At 32.9% G+C, this 12,553-nt stretch overlaps 1 protein-coding gene across 1 annotated transcript in view; it reads right to left on the reverse strand.

The window, feature by feature from the left end:
* LOC115881124 overlaps nt 1–12,553 on the reverse strand; it is a 46,616-nt gene that overhangs the window by 1,177 nt on the left and 32,886 nt on the right. The window lies entirely within an intron of this gene.

The raw sequence follows: 12,553 nt of genomic DNA on the forward strand, positions 1-12,553 counted from the left end.
TGGCATTTCCATATCTATAGTTACCGGTACCAGTGGTTGTTATGGCGCAAACCTTCAACAGCCAAACGAACAACTAAGTGACAGTTTTGAATTTCTCGTTCGCTTTTTCGAATGTATGTGTCCCTTATATTTGACCGCCCAAGCAGCATTTGGACGTCGGGACAACGTTGTGTCACGCGACCAAACGTCGGGGCGCAACGTCGGCACAGCCTCGTGCCAACCCTAGTCTGCACTAGTTTGGAGAATAATTTTTGGGTCGAAACGACGTTGGATACCGACGTTGGCTAGAAGCCTAATTTAGTATAAACTGCAAAGTTGTTTAAAATCCTAATTCACAGAAATACAAAACTAATATGGCGTCTAAGTCGCGTTTTATCCTAAATTGGGATAATTATAGTAAAAATATTATTTTTATGATTTAGTTAGAGACATATGTCAGATGGCAATGAAGGAAAACAAAACAAAAGTATTTAAGTGTGGAGGATGTTTGAAGATCATAATTATTGAAACACTTTAACCGACTCTGTAACTCGTTACCCAAGGCAAAAAAGTTAAACGCAAACAACTTTATTGATAAATGTATTGTGTCTACTTTGAAAAATACTAACGGGCCTTAAAATTAAAGAAGTTTTAAAAAAAAAATTGATTTTTTTTTTAGTAAAATGAGAATAATTTATTCGCAGTCGAAAAAATTGTTTCCGCGTGTTTTTTAGGGTCAAATATTTCAGGTTAATGTATTCAAAAAGCAGGAATTGCTATTTTAGGAACGAAACATTTTCTTATTTAACAACATGGCGGCTTTCACTTTGTTGTTTTGAAGATTAAGATGGAGTAGTTCGAGTAGTCGCAAACTGGACTAATAAAGTCGCAGTTCGGCCTTAACAGGTAGTATACTAGTCGCAAGATTGCCTAATTTAGTCATCCTAGAGTCTAGTTTGTGCCGCCCTCTATAATCTAAATAAACGAGAGAGTGGATAAACTATCGGTAATATATGTCGATGTATATTTAAATATAGTTTTATATGTACCTTTCTTATGTCCCATTTTAATTAAGTTTTTTTTATAAAAACAAAAACAGCACTGAACTGTCTGACTGAACAGAACAATGAAGTGAAAATTTAAGATTTAAGGTTATGGTTCAACACAGTTGCAAAAAGGTAGTGACTCGACGTCCTACCAACGTAAGAATAAGGAAATCTAAACAACGTTGGAATTAGTAAAACAGACGACGTTTGCATAACGTTGGAATAGGTCCTGAAACTGACGTCGGAAAACTCTATATTGTCCAACGTTGTAACTACGTTGTCCGAATCACCTAAAGATCACTTAAGCAAAAAAGGTTGCAAGACAACGTTTATTCGACGTCGCAGAAGCTTCTACTTTGCTGTAGTACTAGTCCAACGTCGGCACAACGTTATAAAAACGTTTAAATTTATTTTAATACCTAAGGTAGGGAGCTAACTATTTTTTGTAACTAATCCAACGTTGTATTTAGTAAACATGTGGTCGCAAGTCGTGAAAATGGTACTTGGGCGGGCTTTTCCCGTGCGCTTGATTAAGAAGAAAAAAAATAAAGAATGCAATCGTTGACGTGCTAAAGGTCTAAGGATTTCAGCTACTAACCTTCGATCTTTAAACTATCTAAAAAAATATAGTAATGGCCCTAAATTCATAACCTTTGTTAATAAGTATCATAGTTTGTATAGAAAACTTATCAAGGCTGCTAAAAATATGTACTATAAAAATAGACTTAACAAAGCCAAAAACAAACAAAAAGAATGTTTGGCTATAATTAATGATTTTCGCAAAAAATCACCTAATGTCAAGTCTGAGATAGACCCTGATCACCTTAATTAGTTTTACTGCAACATGGCGGGTTACCTGACCAAGAATTTATTCTCTAAGTCTGACCCTCTCTCTTACCTAAGTAATTTTAATTATCAAAATTCATTTTGTTTTTTTAATACAGATAAGTTCGAAATAAAAAAAGTTATTGCTGAAATAAAAAATAAGAAATTCAGTGGAGATGAAGACATATCTGCTGAAGTACTGTTAAAGCTACCGGATAAAGCCTTAGAAGCCTTATCCAACTGCATAAACGAGTCCTGGCAGCAAGGAGTTTTTCCTTCCTGCCTAAAATCTTCAACAGTGGTTCCTCTCTTCAAGAGAGGCGATACTAAGGAGCCTTCTAACTTTCGCCCAATTTCTTTGCTTCCCACTTTGGCCAAGGTCATTGAAAAGTTAGTAAAAAATAGGATGTGTAACTATCTACAATCTCTTAACATTATTACTGATAAGCAGTTTGGGTTCCGGGAGGCCAAGAGCACACACGATGCTGTCTGCAGTTTCCTTGAGGAAGTCTATGTTGGGCTGATTCAGGGGGGAGTAATGGCGGCTGTGTTCTATGATCTATGCAAGGCTTTTGATTGCGTGGATCACGAAATTCTCTTACTGAAGCTCGAGAGGTATGGTGGACGTGCTCTTGCCTGGTTTAGATCATATCTTGAGGGTAGATATCAGTGTGTCATGTGCTCGGGAAAAAAATCCTCACCGTTAAATGTCTGTTCCGGTACCCAATATTGTTACCCGCCAAACCCTGAATCTGCCCTTGCCACTTCCAAATAGCACCTTGGTCGAAAGATCTATAATATATGAGGGCCGAAAGGTCTTTAATCATCTGCCGGTTGCTTTAAGATTGGTTAATTCCATAAAAACCTTCCGGAGGCCACTGAAAAAAGAACTTTTGAGTAGGGCATTTTACAGAGTTGACGAATTCTACCGGGACACCCTTGATATTAGTGTGTAGAATTTAGAATTTTTTTTATCTTATATTTGTTCTGTATATTGTATGTTATTTTACTTAGTTGTTTAAACCTATTTTGCTGATTGTTCAATCTTATATTTACGCAAATTTTTTCTTTTTTGTTTTTATATTTGCACGCATTTGTTTACTTTTCATGAAACTGTTTTTTGATGTTGGAATTGCTGGCAATAAATGTTTTAGGTTTAGATTTAGGAATATTATGCATTGTTAACAAAAATTTATATATTTTTTAACAATAAAGTATTTTTTTAATTGAATTGAATTGAATATGTAACATAGAAAGCCAGAATGGTGTCGGAAAGTTCTGATAATGAAGACTACTTTAATATTGGTACTCCACCGAACTTACAGAAGCTGCAAAAAGAGCAGAAGCCAGTTTACTTCCAGAGAAAAGTAGGGGGCGATATGAAATAGCATTGAAAGTATACGAAAAATGGTGTGCCGAAAGAAATGCTAAGAATATTGCTTCGGAGCCATCTTGATGGCATATTTTAGTGACATGGCAAGGCAGAAAAAGCCATCTACTCTTTGGGCTACGTACAGCATGATACGGACAATGCTAGAATTAAGGGAAAAAAGACTGACATATCAAAATATCACAAACTCGTCGCTTTTTTAAAACGCCAGAATGTAGGTTTTAAGCCAATACGCCAGGGCAGTTAGCAAAAATAGGGGAAGTTTTTGCAACCAACCTGATTTTTTCACAGATGATAGTACTCATTAGCAGTACTCTGTAAAAAAAAGTTACACCTCCTAGAGTGCTTGCTTCCTCCGCCATGTTGAATTAAAGATGGCGCGTCTGATTCTATTCTTTAAAAAATCGTAACTTTCTTATTTATTAACCGATTTTCGTCAAGTAAAAATCATTACCTTTGTTTTGGCCTAAAGAATGAAATAAAAATACAAAACTATTTTGACAGGTTGTTTTTCTGTCAAAAATAAAAAAAAGGAAAAATAATAAAAGAAATCGACTTGCTTTTCTTCATTTTTCGACTCTGTGTGTATTTAGACAGGCTTGATTGCATTTTTTACACAAAATGCTGCATTTCCGATTATAAGAAGCACAAACACAGTTTGCTGTGCAAAGATCTTTGCATTTGCAAAAAAAAGTTGCCATTATAGGTGTTCGGGCCCTGGAGGTTTGGTGTAAGTCACTGGGAAAAGCTCATTGCCACTGGCAAACCACCCCCACTCAAGTGGATCTAACTCGTTTCCTCTCCTTGTACCTGTAAATATACACTAAAAACGTGTTGATTACTGGAGTCTTCTGTGGGAGGAAGATTTGTCAAATCAAAATTAGATCCCAAACCTTGTGTTCTCAACGTTCAATTTTGGCCTCAATTTTTTTTGGAAATTTTCCTTTTTTGCCCTTTTTTAAAATATCTCCCATATCCTTCATTTGTCTGTAATGAGTTATACATTGTTGGATAGAGCATAGGTGGTTTGGTTTGGTTTGAACCCATCTAAAACGAATAGTTTTTGAGATATTTCGAATAAAAGTTTTCAATTGTCGACTTCCTGAGAATATCCCTTTGAAAAAAATCGATTTTTGAATTTTTAAATTTTTTGTACTTTTTTCACCTGAAACGTCTAAAGTGCGTTAAAATATGAATATTAATAGCATTTTTATCATTTTTTTGCATTATCATGTATTTTAAAAAATTCCCGAAAATTAAAAATTCGGTTTTTATTTTTTTTTCTCGCCCTGTATACGACATTTTGACAAACTTTGTTATAAAAATAGCTTCTCTTCCTCCTTATTATGGAGTTTGTTTGAGGTAAATTGGTTAAAAAATAAGAAATATGACATAAACTTTCCTTTTATTGAAAATTTAAATCAAAATATTGCGAACGGCTACTCTTATATCGGAGGCGGTGGGAATAAGCTTTTGCTTCTGCACTTGGCTAAAAATATGATGCCCACCTATACCTTACACTGCATACCAAAGGGCGCCACTTATTTCAAAAAGATGCTAAGCTAATACTTACAAAGGATAGTACAAACTGAAATAAGAAAATTTGTACAAGTGTATTAATTGAATAGAAACTAAAATTAGTATAGCTATTAAATATTTTGAAAGACTGGATCAACCAATGAAACAATTCAAACACCCAAAAAAAATAAGATTTATTACTTGTTAGAAATATTCGGTACCTAGTCGGCAAAGCAGTTATGTACATTAATATACAAGAAATATGTTTAAGAAACTCTATCTTAAAACTTGTTTAAAATCAAATTATGTCTTTTCAGATATTATTCAAACAATTATAATATAAAAAGAATACTTATAGAGACGGTCTTGGTTTTATTCGAATATTAAATATCTAAATTTCAATTGACTTATTACGAAGATTCATGAACCTTTTTGTTTATATATAGTTAAGGGGAAAAAGACTAAAATCTGTACCCAAAGACTAAAATCTGTACCTTACAGGTCAAAGATCGTAATGATATAAAAGGTTAAAATAAATAGATGTTAAATATGAATAATCAATCAATATAACATGATTATTTTAATAATCAAATACAAGTAAAATTTAAGCAATGCTGAAGGCAAATACTTAAAGTGTTAAAAAAAATAATAAAATGTAACAGAACGTTAAATTTTATAAATTAAGGGTTAAAGCACAGAATATCTAGCTACGCAACAGAAGCCTCGTTACATGTATAAAATTGTAGGTAGCAAAAGGAGACAGGCTTTAAAAGTCTGTCTCCAAATCAGATATTTTGATGTGGTAGTTTCGCTACTACATAATAGAGGGCAATAAATTTAAAAGAAAACAGTTTTCTACAAACAAAATTTAAAAGAATTTTGTGCAGTGTTGCCATTGTGTAATTCATATCGTAATACTTCCTGATAAAGCCTACCTTCAAATTTGCTACATCATTTAAACATATTAAAATAGATCAGAGCTGTTTTTTTCAGTTTGCCATGTTAGTTGGAATTAAATCTTATCAGCTAAATTACAATCACTTCCTGGCGTTTGATTGTATAATTGAATCCTGAATTTTCATTGTAATTCGGCGACAACATAATAAGTATTGTTCTACTATTATGATACCACTTCCTGACGTTCGATTGTATTCATACCAAGTTCATATTGTATAATCGGTAAAAAACGGCGTTAGCGATAGCTATGAAATGAATATCACTGTCATTTTATATGTAAATTTATATGGGAAATGTCATCGATCGTCCTTTTCCTTCCAACTGGACGCCGTTTTTTTCAGAAGCATATCAAGTGATACCATAATATAGTACTATATTACGATACATGGCGTTCGATTGGGTTTAAACTTGGTATACTATATCTTCAGTGACATTGTAATATCATGGTACCATGGAGCATATAAAGTGGTACCTTCTATAGTACCATATTTGATGACATAGCAATATTAGGTACATATCGGCAATAGGGATTAAACTTGGTATACTACGTATTTTCGGTGATATTGTAATATGATGGTACTATGATGCATATCATCTGGTACCATAATATAGTACCATATTATGTACATGGCGTTCGATTGGGCTTAAATATGGGATACAACGTATCTTGGGTGATATTGTAATATTATGGTACCATGGAGCATAATAAGAGGTACCATAAGATAGTACCATATTACGATACCATTTCCTGGCGTTCGATTGGACTTAAACTTGTTATACTACGTATCTTCGGCTACATTGTAATATGATGGTACTATGATGCATATAAAGTGGTACCTGAATATAGTACCATATTTCAATACCATTTCCTGGCGTTCGATTGAGCTCATATTTGATATATACTTGCGTATTTTTGATGACATTGCATTATTATGGTACCATGAAGCATATCAACTGGTACCATAATATAGTACTATATTACGTACATGGCGTTCGATTGGGCTTAAACTTGGTATACTACGTATCTTCGGTTACATTGTAATATGATTGTACTATGATGTATATAAAGTGGTACCTTAATATAGTACCATATTACGATACCATTTCATGGCGTTCGATTGTTCTTAAATTTGGTATATTACGGATCTTCTGTGACATTGCAATATTATGGTACCTTAAAGCATATCAAGTGGTACCATAATATAGTACACTATTATGATATAATTTCCTGGAGTTCGATTGGGCCCAAATTTGGTATACTTGCGTTTCTTTATAAAGATTTCTTTAATTAATAATTTTAATTTATTTTACGAATTTTAATTTATTGTTCGATGTCGTGACAGCAACTTTTATGCCGAACTAATATATTATTAATTGTACCTGTGTCACTTTTTAAAATCTACCTAGATCTATATAAATAACGTGGCAAACGGAAGAAATTTGTTATTATAGTATATTTTAGTGAGTTAACACTTTTTGTACTGCATTTTAATAAATTATTTCCATTATTATTAAACTTATATTTCATTACTAACGTTCCAGCATTAATAAATATCACTATCAATCGCCCTGTATATTATTAATTTTAAAGGTAATTAAAGGTATTTTCTTAGTTAACATTATAAGGTAGTGTATATTAAAAATGTATATGTTTTGTAATAATATACTTAAAACTATTTTAATAGCCAAAGGAATAATTAATATAAGTGTATCTGACAAGAAAAGAAGAATAGAAAGAAACACATACTGCATTATACACAATAAAAAGAATGGGATGCCAATTCAAGTCTTTTTGAATCTGGCAACTGTGCATATTTAGCCGAGCTATAAGGCCGTCGACGAGCCGTCGATCCAAAACCGAAAGTTCAAAATTTCTAATTATATTCTGATTATGATATTGTCGCGCCATCTAGTATTCTATTTGTGCAATTTTAGCTCTTTCATTTCGAGTATTTTTCTGTTGCGTAGCTAGATATTCTGTGGTTAAAGTAATGCTGAAGGCAAGTACTTAACCAGTTAAATGTAAAATGTTAAGAATAGTTAATTTCTTAACACACTAATGATTATTTAAAATCAAATTAATAACATTTTAGTTTACTATAAAAAAATATACTGGCCTTGTATACCAAATTATACCAAAAAAAAGGATCTTCTTAATGGTAAAAAAACATCACAGCATCCAACTTCTTCTCAGAGGGGTGCAGGGCTGAAATCTAACCAAACAGGCTGCTACTGATTACTTCGGTGACTGAACACGTAAGAAAACTTGTGGAAAAACTTGGCACAAACTTCTAGAAAAATATGCAGAACAACTTGCAGAAAAACGTCTAGAAAAATGTCTAGAAATACTTGAAGAAAGATACGTGGAAAAATGCTGAGAAAAATACGTAGAAAATTGTGAAGGCACACAATCAATAATTATTTAACATTTCTTCTCAAATAAGGGCTGGACACTTCTCATCAAAAAAACTGGAATCTAAAAGAAAGGCATGTGAAGGTTTTTTCTACCGAATGGAATGTCAAAGAAAATCTTACCAAAACTATAGATCCGCTAAAATCTCAATAATCAAAAGCCATATGGGACCTTCAACCATCTATAGGATAACAAAATCACAATATTTTCCCCATATTGTGAAAAATACCAGCCAAATAAATTTAATTCTCAAAATGGCAGTGACTTCGGTAACGGCCAAATCCGAGGTGGCGATTTTGACGTTTCCCGTCTTGTCGATACACCAGGGTGCGATCCAATATTTTCGATAGAGAGCGTTCCGAAATTTAAGCGTTGTAGAAATGTAAAAATATCGATACAATAATAAAACACCGTTTGTAATAAAACAAAGTAGCATTTGGAAAATAAAAATGCTACAGTAAGTTTCAGTATTTAAAAAAATATTGTGTCGGCCATCTTTAATTCAACATGGCGGAAAAAGCAAGCCTCCAGAAGGTGTAACTTTTTTTACAGAGTACTATTGATGGGTACTATCATCTGTGAAAATATTAGCTTGATTGCAAGAACTTCTCCTAAAGGCCATTATTTCACCTAACTGCCCTGGCCTACAAGAAGTCTAGCATTTTTACCAGGCAAAACTTGGAGGATTTTCTCACGAATGCACCTCAAGAATTCCTTCCTATTAAAGTAAGGATTTTTTTAAATGTTTCCTTTTTCTGTTTTTAAATATTTTATTTAATTGTTTTAGGTTGCGCTTATAGTAGGTGTGTCTGGGGCAGGTCGAAGTGATGAGCTACTGAACATGAAAACTACGCATATTGATATTTTAGAAAACAAAATTTGTATAGAAATTCCCGATACAAAAACTTATAATAGCAGATCATTTATGATAACTAACACAAGTTGGATAGGAATTGTGAAAGAATTTATATAGTTACGAAAAGATATTAAAAATTAGAGATTTTTTAAAAACCGAAGAAATGAGTGAGGGAAATGGATGAGGGCAATGCGGTGGGGGAAATATGGAAGAGGGAAGAAATGTAGACAATTTGACACTTTCAATTTTTTTAAAAGTCAGTAATGTCAGTAGTACATATTATGTGGTTGTAAATAAAAAAAATAATTCTTTTATAGAGGGCCCGGCAATAGTGCGTTGGGCATCTGTAGCTCCTAGTATAAAAAACTTGATAATTTTGTTTATGTACAGGGTGTCCCACTAAGAAAAGCTCTCGGCTGTATCTCGGAAAGTATTAGCCGTAGCGGCTGCGGAAAAAAATATTTATAACTAAAAAGGCTATGAAAAATTGCTGGAAATTATTTTCAAGTTTGTAGAACGACCGCTAGGGGGCGCAACTGCAACAAAAAATAAAAAAAACGGAGTTTTTACAAAATTTTGCCTAGATAAGGTGTATTATAAGTAACAGTTTCACAATCTCCAGTAAATTTTGAATATTTTTTGTTAGAGCCATTTTCCCCTATCTATCAAAATAAAGTGGTGGGGGAGGGTTAGATCTGTTTTCATTTGAATATTAATAACTCTGGACTGGATGATCGGAATCCAACAAGCGGGGGCTCGTTTAAAAGAGCGTTTCTTACTCTATATTGTACCATATAAACAATAATAATTAACTTTTGAACGTAGACGCTAGGGGGCGTTGTCTTACAATTTAACAAACATTGCGCGTTTTTTCAAAAAAATTAAATGCAATAGTATATGTAATTATAGCTGATAGTAAAGAGTAGAAAAAGCTTAAAAAGTCAACGAAAACCGCATGTTGAGAGAAAAATCCTAGGGTGGCTTTGATAAAAATTTACTGTGGAAAATGTCATATGAAATATAAAACCGCAAATATTTGCAAAACCGTTTAAAATTTTGAAATACTCTAAATACAGAAAATGTTAATTTTTTAATGTGTTCCATTTAAAAAAACGAAGAAAAATTATTTTATATTTTAGAAAGTTAGGCGTAGAATTTTAATTAACTCCTACAGATACGAAACCAAGCAGAATCGGACCTAATATTGTTATGAAAAGTAAATCTTATTTTACGTCAGGAATTTCCTCACAAAAGATGGTATATGTTTTTTAAAACACCCTGTATAATTAAATAATTTAGCAGGATTTTTAAAAATTTATCTTTAAAAAATCACCTCATTTGTTCACATCATCTACTCCATGTATATTGCCCAAAAAAATACACCTTAAGGGAACAACAGCGCTCGGTAGAAAAGTATACAGGGTGTCCCAGGCTGAGCGTGCATTAGAAGTTTCTAGAGAACCACAATATCTAGATCCGAGATTTTTCGCACATCATTCTTCTACAATGAGATCTATCGATTAAAAATATTTTCAATATGGCGGCACTTCCGGAAATACCGGAAGTTGACAGCAACTTTCTTATTTTAAATGGGTGCCCCCATTTTTTATTACATACTTAAATTCTCTGTAAAATTCTATGAATATTGATGTTAAACACCCTATATCTAACGTTAACCGTTTTTGAGAAAAAAATTATTTAAAATTTTTGGACGAAAAAAACTACCTGTCAAGAAAATTTGTATAGCCTAAAAGTCAAATTTATTGATTACCACAGCCACTGTGACATAAAGAGAAGACATGTGGCTATCTATTTCAAAAATTAGATTGTTCAAGTGCCATATAATAATGGCGGTAGCTGTCATGGAATTGAGCGATTAAAAAATTATCATAAATAATTTCTTTCAAATGGAAACCCACTTTTTTCAGTCCACTAATGAAACGGCTTTTTAATTTGTTACTTTTTACCTATACATGTTCCTATACCTAAAATAAATCGTTTTTAAGTTATTTAAGATTGAATTTTAAAACGTAAATTTTTCTTGATTTTATATTTATTATGATATACTATATATATTTTCGCTCCTTTAGTATGATATCTAAAGCGGCCCATACATTATCAAACAAATTGCGCAACAAAGCGATGCGCAACGCTGCGTTGCACAACTGATTCAGCGGTCCATACACTATCAAACTAGTTGCACAACAAAGCGATGCGCAACGTTCCGTTGTACAACTGCATCACCCATGCACTTAGTAAAATTTTGATCAAACTTTTTATTAAAAGTTGTGCATTGTTTGAGATGCATGTGTGCATGTCCTCAATTGCCATTGCGTCAATTATTATCGTATATACCCTAGATGATGTCGATGATACCAAAAACGAAAAAGAAAACAGAGAATTTGGAACTAAAATATTGCACAACTAAGCGCAACACACACATACACTACACAACGCGTTGCGCAAACAGTCCTGTTGCACAAAAGAATTCAAACATTCTTGAAACTCACAAACAATTGCGCAACGCATCAAACACTATCATACATTGGCAACTCTACGTTATTAGTATTCCGTATGATAAAAAAAACAGCGCGAAGGTGGCTCGAAAATGATGCTGCTTTTTGAACAAAGCGTCGCAATATGACATGGCCAGATCTAGTGTTTTACATCACTTGACGTTTAGAGTCATAGGCTACTGGTTAAAATCAAGAAAAATATACGACTTAAAACTAAATCTTAAATAACCCAAAAACTATTTATTTTAGGTATAGGAACATGTATAGTTAAAAAGTAACGAATTGAAAAACCTTTTCACTAGTGAAATAAAAAAAGTGGGTTTCCATTTGAAAAAAATGATTTATGATAATTTTTTAATCGCTCAATTCTATGACAGCTGCGGCCATTATTACATGACATTCGAACAATTTAATTTTCGAAATAGATAGCCACATGTTTTCTCTTAATGGCACAGTGGCTGTGGTAATCACTAAATTTGACGTATAGGCTAGCCGCATATTTTTGATAGGCAGATTTTTTCCTTCAAAAATTTTAGTGTTTAATATCAAAATTCATAAAATTTTACAGAGAACTTAAGTACATAATAAAAAACGGGGGCACCCATTTAAAATAAGAAAGATGCTGTCAACTTCCGGTATTTTCGGAAGTGCCGCCATTATTGAAAATATTTTTAATCGATAGATTTCGTTGTAGAACATGATATGCAAAAAATCTCGAATGTAGATATTGTGGTTCTCTAGAAACTTCTAATGCACGCTCAGCCTGGGACACCCTGTAAAAAATAATATTATTAGGAGTACTTCTGATAAATTAATATAAAAATGGCCACATGTTCTCTCAAAAACGATTAATGTTAATGAATTTTACAGAGAATGTATGTAATAAAAAATGGGTTCACCCATTCAAAATAAGAAAGTTGTTGTCAACTTCCGGATTTCCGGAAGTGCGGCCATGTTGAAAATATTTTTAATCGATGGATCTCGTAGTAAAACAATGATGTGCAAAAAAATCCGATCTAGATATTGTGGTTCTCTAGAAACTTCTAATGCACG

This window comes from Sitophilus oryzae, unplaced genomic scaffold, assembly GCF_002938485.1.
Source record: "Sitophilus oryzae breed Bouriz unplaced genomic scaffold, Soryzae_2.0 scaffold_169_pilon_pilon, whole genome shotgun sequence".
NCBI lineage: Eukaryota > Metazoa > Arthropoda > Insecta > Coleoptera > Curculionidae > Sitophilus > Sitophilus oryzae.